Source organism: Suricata suricatta, chromosome 6, assembly GCF_006229205.1.
Source record: "Suricata suricatta isolate VVHF042 chromosome 6, meerkat_22Aug2017_6uvM2_HiC, whole genome shotgun sequence".
Taxonomy (NCBI): Eukaryota; Metazoa; Chordata; class Mammalia; order Carnivora; family Herpestidae; genus Suricata; species Suricata suricatta.
The window spans coordinates 105,939,734-105,948,400 of NC_043705.1; the positions used below are offsets into that span (position 1 = coordinate 105,939,734).

The 8,667-nt window shown below is 45.4% G+C and overlaps 1 protein-coding gene and 1 long non-coding RNA gene across 2 annotated transcripts in view; one reads left to right on the forward strand and one right to left on the reverse strand.

Annotated features, from left to right (window-relative positions):
* Positions 1 to 288, reverse strand: part of G3BP1 (G3BP stress granule assembly factor 1) — a 32,110-nt gene extending 31,822 nt beyond the window's left edge. Inside the window, exon 1 of the mRNA XM_029942988.1 lies at positions 172 to 288. The gene's annotated coding sequence lies outside the window, so the exon portion shown is untranslated. The remainder of the gene's footprint in view (positions 1 to 171) is intronic.
* LOC115294929 lies at positions 95 to 8,071 on the forward strand. Its single transcript, XR_003910222.1, has 2 exons — positions 95 to 1,951; positions 7,764 to 8,071. It is a non-coding gene; the product is annotated as an uncharacterized LOC115294929 (long non-coding RNA).
* Positions 8,072 to 8,667: the final 596 nt, after the last annotated feature.

Consider the following 8,667-nt stretch of genomic DNA (forward strand, 5'->3'; position numbering starts at 1 on the left):
GAAACTCCGCGCGCCCGTGCGCCCGCCTGCGGCCGTTGGAGGTGAGGGGGGGGCGGTGTGCACGCCTCGCGCGGCCGCCGCCGCCGCGGCTCGGACTTCTACTCTTTCTCACAAGCGTCCCAGCCGGTATCCGTCCTTGAGCCACCCCGCCCCGCCCACACCCCGGCGTACCTGCGCGGCTGAGCTGGAGAGGAACAAGCTTTGCTCCACAGCAGGGCCGAAGGCAAAATCGCCTCACGCAACTGCGTCCGCACACACGCGTGCTCCGTCGCCGGTCTATATAGCTGCGACTCAGCCTAACTTGCTGCGGCCAGGTCGAGCAGGCCTGTGACCAATCCCGACTGCGTCCTCTGGGCTCTTGGAGCAGCAATTGGGTACTGCCTCTGGATGAAGGCGTGGCTCTTGATTGGCTTAGACTCATGCCTATGAGACTATAGGGATCTCGTTTCCCTAGTAACGGATTGGCAGTGAGAAAGACCAATTACTTAAAGAAACGTCAAAAGGAGGGTGGGGAGGTCTTTGACCGATACCCATAGTAGCCAATAAGTGCGAGGGACCGCTCCCATTCGATAAAATGTGTTTCCCTGGGCGGAGATCCGTTTTCCAAGCAGGGGCGGTTGCTCCACAAGGTGGGGCCCGTGTACTTTGGGGAAGTAAACCCCAAGCAACAAGGAGGTGGGCGCCAGGGAGGCCAAGGGAGGCCCTGGCCAATCGCAAAGCGGGGAGGATCTGATTGACGCGGGGGCTGGACTGCGCCAAGGAGACCGAGCCCCAGGGCCTCCGTGCCCTCTGGGGTGGTTTTGAGGCTCTTCTGACCCCGACTTCCGTCCTCTTTTCCTTTCTCTCCCTCATTTGTTGGGTCTGGCCCTGAGGCCCGTCTCCCGCCTTTTCTGCATTTGGCACCAGGGAAGCCAAGTGGTAAAGTTCCCGTTTGGGGTTTTTTCTTACGGCAACTTTTTTATTTCCATGCGGCCACCTAAGGGCACTTGCTGGCTCTCACCATTAGTCAGCACTATTGTTGGACAACAGTGAAAAGAACACCATAGGGGAAAGTAGCGGCCGCCGCGTACCTAAGGTCGTGTATAAAGGTCGCCCGTGAAAACTGCTGCGGAGTTGGAGAACACAGACGTCCACCCGGCTGTTCGTGCCAAGCGCGGCAGGCCGGCCCCATGGCGGGCTCGTAGGAGTTCGCTGAGCTCTTCCCTCTCTCTTGCTGCCAAGGAACCGTAGTCTGTAAAGTCTCCGCTCAGCTTGGTCCTTAGTGCAACATTCTATGCGTCACCACCATTGCCATTCATTGTTCGAATTGCTGGGGGAGTAGGGGGCGGGGGGACTTCTTTCGTGCCATTACTGCTTTAGAAGGTAATTGTCAAACTCCTACACGGACACCCCAAAGATTTCCCAAAGCACTTCAGAGGCTAAGTGGTGCTCCAGCCCGGTCCTGTCCACGTCTGTCGGCGTTTTATTGGGCCCTCTGTTGGTCACCATGAGCATTTTGCAAGGAAATACACAGACGCCTCGGTTAGTTCTCATTCCAAGCATGTGGTCTCCCGTTAAGTTTTGCTGAGAATTTGGTAAAGAAGCACCTGGAGCGTCTCTGTTGGGGGGACCGGCAGCAGCCTGCTGGGACCCCGGCGCGGCCCCAGTCTCTCCCTGCGCGGTTTCTGACCCCCCAGACTGGAGACTCGCGGCCGTCCCAGGAGCCAAAGGAGGGCGTCCCTCTGCCCCCCACCCCCAAGTCCCTGCCGCATCGGCCTAGCTCATTCAGCATTTATGAGGTTCCGGTTAAGACCTGGGATCAGAGATGATCTGGAGGTCGTCTCTGTTCTCCGTCACCCATCCCATAGACTGGGGCACTTTGCTGGAGCCGGAGCACCCAACCAGGCGTCTGGGGCTAAGAAAACATCGGATGAAACTCAAACCAGAGAGAGAGCAGCTGAAGTTTTCTGCAGTAAGGACACCCACCCACCAATCCCAACACTCATCTACCCCACCCCCGCACCCATCACCCCCACCAGGATGGGTCAGCTATCCTAAGGAATTCGGAGTTTTATTCTGTAGGCAATGAAGAGCCTCTGAAAAAGTTCTTGAAGAGTGGACTAAGATATTTGCCTTTTACAAGACGACTCTCTAAATTGAAATGCTAATGAGAGTAGATTTGCAAAACTTTAGATTTACAGATTGGTAATTTAACCCAGATGGCCTGTGATAACAGTCTACGGCTATTCTTAATAACTTTTGGAGGGAATTTTAAGTGAAACAGCTCTTTGTGTAAGGCTATTTGGCAGTCACTATTAAAATTGTGTAGATCATCCAAAACAATAACACTTCTTGGTTGATAACCACGTTTGGGGGTTTTTTGTGTGTTTTTTTAAAAAGAAGTCTATACCAGGGTGTTGAACTAAAGCATTGTCAGCTTTGCTAAAATACTAAAAACTGAAAATGTAGGGGCTCCTGGGTGGCTCAGTCAGTTAAGCGTCCGACTTTGGCTCAGGTCATGATCTCACGTTTCTTGGGTTTGATCCCCATGGGCTCTGTGCTGACAACTAGCTCAGAGCCTGGAGCCTGTCCTCGGATTCTGTTTCTCCTTCTCTCTCTGACCCTCCCCTGCTCACGCTATCTCTCTCTTTCAAAAGTAAATAAAAAACAAAGAAAATTTACAAAAACTGAAAATATAATTGCTCATCAATTAGCAAAGTGGTTAAGTAGTGATACGCACATAATATAGGATACCATGCAGTAGCTTCAAAAATAATGAGGTAGAATTACACAGATATGGATGGGTCTCCATTTGTTATTTGGATTGTTAATTGGAAAAAAAAATCAAGTTCAACAAAGCAAAAAACAAAACTCTTGATTTCTGTATGTTAAAAGCAGTATCTAAATGTATAGGAAGGTTTCTAAATTTCAAACAATAGTTATTCCCCCTAGAGAATCCCTGCGTTTGGGAGTGATGAGGATAACATATTATATGAAAGTTTTACAAGACTGTGTTTTTATGTACTGTGTTCTGTAATGGGAGGAAGAAAGAAAGGAAGGAAGAGGAAATGGATTACCAGAGGGTGAATGTAGACAAGAACCCTAAGGTGGCCATGACTGTCTTCCAAAGGAGAGAGCAGGTTGGCACTCAGGTCATAAAACCCTCAGGCCCCAGATGCTGGATACTTAGTAAATGTTCAGTGGGCGATTTATCACCAGTGAACTGTAAGGTAGGGGAGTCAGGGGAGATTTCCCCCCAGGAGACTTAACAGATTGAGCCACAAGGGAGTAGAGGGACTGCTGGCATCTAGTGGGTAAAGGCCAGGGATTCACAGATGCAGAAGAGAGACCCCACCACCACCACCACCACGCCCCTGCCATGACAAAGGACTTTCTGGCCAAAAAGTCAACAGTGCCAAGGCTGAGAGACCCTGATCTGGCTGTCTGAGTCAGCTCGGGGAGAGTCCCCCGCCTCCTGCTGCTCTCTCCACTGCCAAGCAAAAGCTGGCAACCCGCCCTCTTACACACTACCTCACCCCTTTCCTTCTGCCAATTCTCCCCAAAGCTATGAGAATCCAGGAAGGAAGAAACATGGGCAAGACCCCAGAAAACACAGTTTGGAGGTGGCAGAGGAAGCTGGGGAGCAGGGAATATTAGATAAGGAATGGTCCTAAGACCATCAACTGGATCAGTTTTCCCAAATCTAATACCTGATATCCCATATCTAATCACTGCCGAAGGGTGATTTAAAACATGTGCCTGTATGTATCTTTAACTGTTAAGCTCTCACCTGCGAACAAAGAACTAGTATAATATTGATTGCAGCACACAGAAAGACACAGGAAACAACCCAAATCTAGAGCAGTGTGGACCTGGTTAGATATAGCACTGCAGTACAATGCACTCTTACAGCAGACTGTCATGAAACCAGAGAGAAAATGAGGCAGATCTACAATGTACTTGCTCTGTGTACAGTCACAGAGCAAGTTCCAAGAGATACCCATAGATGGAGAAAGCAAAGTGCAGAACAATGGAAAGAGTAAAGAAGGGGGACCAATGCCATGGGGCAATTATTTCTATTAAGGTATACTCTATTGCTCTAGTTATTTACACACATCTGAATGATTTTGCTGTATATGCACAGGCTATGTCTATGTTAACAATCTTTTTTTAAAATATTTATTTTTGAGAGAAAGTGTGAGCAGGGGAGGGTCAGAGAGAGAGGGAGACACAGGATCTGAAGCAAGCTCCAGGCTCTGAGCTGTCAGCAGAGAGCCTGACATGGGGCTCGAACCCACGAACTGTGAGATCATGACCTGAGCTGAAATCGACTGCTTAGTCAACTGAACCACCCAGGGGCCCCTATGTTAACAATCATTAACAGTCATAAAACTGTTAATGATTGTTAACAGGGAGGTGAACTTGAGCCAGAGTAGGAGAATAGCTTAGTTTTCATTCATCCAAAGTACCCTTTGGTACTGACAATTTTTTAGACATGCATTGGTTATTTTTCAAAATAAACGCAATGTTAAGTATAGAGTTTAATACATATGCATTTTCCATAATACAAATATGGAAACTTTGATCTTTAAAAGGTACTGGGGCACCTTGGTGGCTCAGGTGGTTAAGCATTTGACCCTTGATCTCTGTTCAGGTCTTGATCTCAGGGTCATGGGTTCAAATGCCACATTGGGCCCCATGCTGGACGTGAATCCTATTTAAAAAAAGAAAAAAGAAAGGGGGCACCTGGGTGGCTCAGTAGGTTAAGCGTCCGACTTCGGCTCAGGTCATGATCTCGTGGTTTGTGGGTTCGAGCCTCATATCGGGCTCTGTGCTGACCGCTAGCTCAGAGCCTGGAGTCTTCAGATTCTGTGTCTCCCTCTCTCTACCCTCCCCTGCTCACACTATCTCTCTCTCTCTCTCAAAAATAAATGAAACATTAAAAAAAAAGAAGAAGAAAAACCAGGGAATAGGAGTACACTTTTCTTGATAAGCACTGAATCATATATGGATTTGTTGAATCACTGTATTGTATATCCAAAACTAATATAACACTTTGTTAATTACACTGGAATTAAAATAAAATAGAGGTTCCCAGCTGGCTCAGCAGGTGAGCATGCGACCCTTGATCTTGGAGTTGTGAGTTTGAGCCCCACATTGAGTGTAAAGATTACTTAAAATCTTTAGGGGCTCCTGGGTGGCTCTGTTGGTTAGGCGTCTGACTTGAGCTCAGGTCATGATCTTGCCATTTCTAAGCTTAAGCCCCGGACTCAGGCTTGGGCTGACAGCTCCGAGCCTGGATTGTGGTTCCGATTCTGTCTCCTTTTCTCTCTGGCCCTCCCCCACTCATGTTCTGCCTCTCTCTCTCTCTCAAATAAATAAATACTAAAAATAAAAACCTGGTATACTAAAGATACCTTTTTAAAAGAGAAATAAGTAAAATCTTTACAAAAAATAAATAAGAAAAAATAAAACAGGATAGAATACTACATTATCCCTTTAGGTATATGATGGCTTTTGAAAATAAGGCACTGGGGTGCCAGGGTGGCTCAGTTGGTTAAGCATCTGACTCTTGATTTTGGCTAGGTCATGACCTCAAGGTTCATGCGTTAGAGCTTGGGTTTCTCCCTTTCCCTCTTTCTCTGCTCCTCCCCACACATGCACACCTCTCTCTCTCTCTAAATAAGTAAATAACATTTAAAAAAAGAAAAGGCAGCATGAATGTTTTAATTGGCCTGCCTGCCAGACTGCTAACTTCTTTTCCTTTTGCTCCTTCCTGTATAAAAGTCTAAAAGACCCTTTACTGGCTTAGAAATGGATGCCTAATTGGATTCCTTCCTTTTTTGGCATTGACTGTCTGCAAACCTATTACCCTCTGAAACTCTATGAAATGCTAACCATGAGCCAGGCAACCTTGCTAATATTCTCTATAAAGATGATCTCATTTAATATTCACAACAACCGTGTTTCTTATGTCTCAGAAACAGGCTCAGAGAGGATAAGCAAGTAGCCCAAGGTCTCACAGCGAGGGCTGGAAACTAGGACTCTGACTTCCAGTCCTTGTTAATTTTTCTACTTGTCAATACTGCCCAGGGAAGAAGACTATAGCCCCAAGTAGAAAAAGGGATTTGGCCACCTCAGACACCCCTGAAAGGCTAGAATATTCTTTCATCCCCTCAACCATGCTGCCAGGTAATGCAACAGACAGCCTTCCAGGTGGTTTGAGAGTTCTGGGATCCATGGGAAATCCTAGTAATCTGCAGGATTATAAAAATTTTTTAATATACATTACAGTAGGACACATATATAATGTAAGTCCCCAGAGCATGTGGTTCGTTAAGAAGAGCATCTGGCAGGGGCACCTGGATGGCTTCGTCATTGAGTGTCTGACTTCAGCTCAGGTCATCATCTCATGGTTCGTGATTTGTAAATTCCAGCCCCACATCAGGCTCTGCACTGACAGTGTGGGGTCTGCTTTAGATTCTCTGTCTCCCTCTCTCTCTACCCCTCCCCTGCTCGCTCGCTCGCTCTCTCTCTCTCTCTCTCTCTCTCTCTCATGAATAAATATTAAAAAGTTAAAATAAAAGCATCTTGGGGCGCCTGGGTGGCTCAGTTGGTTAAGCATCTGACTTCAGCTCAGGTCATGATATCGCAGTTCGTGAGTTTGAGCCCCGCATCCGGCTCTGTGCTGACAGCTCAGAGCCTGGAGTCTGCTTCAGATTCTGTGTCTCCCTCCATCTCTGTCCCTCCTCTGTTCACGCTCTGTTCCTCTCTGTCTCTCAACAATAAATGTTTAAAAAATAAAAAAGAACATCTTGCAAATTATGTACTGTATATATGCTTAAAAATATACCAAAAACTATATATGCATATGTGTTTACCAGCATTTGTGAAACCACAGAATGAGGTCTGGAAAGAATACACAGCAATCTGATGGTAGTTACTGTCTCTGTGGAAGACAATAATATAAGGATTTGAAGGAAACTTTCATTTTATCTGGATTGTTTTAAAATGTTTACAATAAGAAACTGTCTATGTATCACGTAATTTAAAAACTAACTTGGCATAAAACTAAGAGTAGCTTCTGAGTGCTTATTATATACCAGGCACTGAACTGAGTGTTTTATGAACACTGTCTTATTTCTTTGCATTGAGATAGGTCTAATTACCATCTTTACCTTACAGGGGAAAAAAAGTGAGGTTCAGAGAGGTTTATTGCCCACAACAGCCAGGAATTGAACACAGATTTGTCTCAATTATCTCATTAAATACAGCTTCAACTTCTTGATCCCTAGAGATCAAGGGCATAGAATAAAGGCACCAGGGGACAGCATGACAAAATGTCCTCTGAACTTTGGCTGCAGGGCTAGGAGTTCACTGAAGAATGTGGAGGACTGTGGAGGACTTGTCTAAAGAGTCCTTAGTGGCCGTTTGACCATGTTTTTGTTTTAAGATGTTATTGTATTTATTTTAAGTAATTTCTACAGTCAACGTGGGGCTTGAACTCACAAGAGTTGCATGCTCTACTGCCTGAGCCAGCCAGATGCCCCATGTATATTTTTGTTTTTAATTGAGGTAGAGTTGACGTGCAATGTTATATTCATTTCAGGCATATCACCCAGCGATTCGACAGTTCTATACATTACTCAGTGCTCATCATAGTAAGTACTTCCCGTACAACCCTATTACAGTATTAGTGACTGTATTTCCTACGTTGTACTTTTCATTTGTATGACTTATTTTTTTGTGTTGTTTTCTGACATAGCTGTTTCCCCTCCTTCCAGGTGCCTGGCAGGATTGTACTTTCCTGCCCCCTTTAAAGATCAGCAAGACCACATGCTCCGCTTTGGCCAAAACAACGTGAGGAGGTGTGACATATATTTCTTCCTGGAAGAGAAGTCTTTGGAGATGGTGATTATTTACTGAGGTCTTCCCCCCCCACCCTAGCCCTCATATTCAATATCATCCCATTTGGGGTCCCTCAACGTGGGACTCTGAACAAAATTATTTGCACAGAGCCATTCCTCCAAATTGCCCAACATGCAATGGTCACATGACAGGAACAAGAAGTAAATCTGTTGTGTTAAGCCGCTGAGGTTTTGTGATTATTTGTTGCAATAGCATTAACCTGGCCTGTCTTGCCAGTTACAGAGAATTTTCTAGATCTTCCAGTTTTTCAGCAGACATTCAAAATCTGGATCACCTACTGTTCTTTTTTTAACATTTTATGAACAGTATAAAAGTGTTTGGCTCTCACTTTTTTTTTTTTTTGGCTCTCACTTTTGAAAACAATGAAAATATTCTTTCTAAGAGGACTCTAGTTGAATTCTTTTTTTTAATTTTTTTTACTGTTTTATTTTTATTTTTTTTTTTTGAGAGAGAGAGAGAGCGAGTGAGCATGAGCAGGGGAGAGTCAGAGAGAGAGGGAGACACAGAATCTGAAGTAAGGCTCCAGGCTCTGAGCTGTCAGCACAGAGCCCAGTGCAGGGCTCGAACCCATGAACTGCGAGATCATGACCTGAGCCGAAGCCAGAAGCTCAACTGACTGAGCCACCAGGTGCCTCTAGTTGAATTCTTTTTTGACACTTTGTTTGGAATTGTTATTTTTAAAAATGCTTTTCTTGGTCTTGTAACAAAGAAATAACTACATTTACAAGTCAATCTACAAATGGGTTAAAAAAATTTTTT